Below are 691 nucleotides of genomic sequence, written 5' to 3' on the forward strand. Positions count from 1 at the left end.
GCACACTATGGTGCCAACACAATCTCTCGGGAGCAGGGCCCAGGGCACTAATGAATACAACCCCAGAGAGAGGGCGTTCATATCAGGAAACCAACCAGCAGCATTGGGCTAAACTGGACTATTTTGCAAAATTATCTTAGGGCTATAAGGAAAAGGTAAATCCGCTGACTATTTTATTCCAAACATTATTTTGCTGGATAAAATCCTTATCCTTAAACTCATTCTACACTTAAATGAAGATGAGGAAAGGCAAAAGGAAGATAACTTCCAAGATTTTCTATCTAAGAAAAAAAAATTGTCCCCATTCATACCTTTCCCTGCAGATTCATCGATAACTAAATCTCCTACATCCTCATCAGACTCTTCAGATTTGACATCCGTCGTCACTGCTGGTGTCGAGCTCAGGGATTTTCTGCCGGGCTTGGCTGCAGGAGTTTTCGGGGTACCAGGGAGGGAGGCTGAGGACACGTCTGGTGGTATAGGCTGTGAAGATAGAGCAGTCATATTACTTTTAATTCAAATTTACATTATTATCAAATTCACTTCCTTAATGGACTTTGCAAGGAAGCAACTAAAATTTCTAAAAATCAGGAAATAAAAAATAAAGCCTGTATAAGAAAAAAAGGCAAAAAAAAATCATACAAATTTAACCTATCAATACCTGTCCTGTATTTATACATGTACTTCCTAT

At 38.8% G+C, this 691-nt stretch overlaps 1 protein-coding gene and 1 long non-coding RNA gene across 2 annotated transcripts in view; one reads left to right on the top strand and one right to left on the bottom strand.

The window, feature by feature from the left end:
* Nucleotides 1–691, top strand: part of LOC119589070 (ubiquitin-conjugating enzyme E2 G1-like) — a gene marked incomplete in the record, with an annotated part of 59,651 nt that overhangs the window by 12,482 nt on the left and 46,478 nt on the right.
* LOC119589074 overlaps nt 1–691 on the bottom strand; it is a 6,617-nt gene that overhangs the window by 1,213 nt on the left and 4,713 nt on the right. The window contains exon 2 of the long non-coding RNA XR_005230170.1: nt 312–483. This is a non-coding gene — a long non-coding RNA (uncharacterized LOC119589074). The remainder of the gene's footprint in view (nt 1–311; nt 484–691) is intronic.

Source organism: Penaeus monodon, chromosome 25 (genome assembly GCF_015228065.2).
Source record: "Penaeus monodon isolate SGIC_2016 chromosome 25, NSTDA_Pmon_1, whole genome shotgun sequence".
Taxonomy (NCBI): domain Eukaryota; kingdom Metazoa; phylum Arthropoda; class Malacostraca; order Decapoda; family Penaeidae; genus Penaeus; species Penaeus monodon.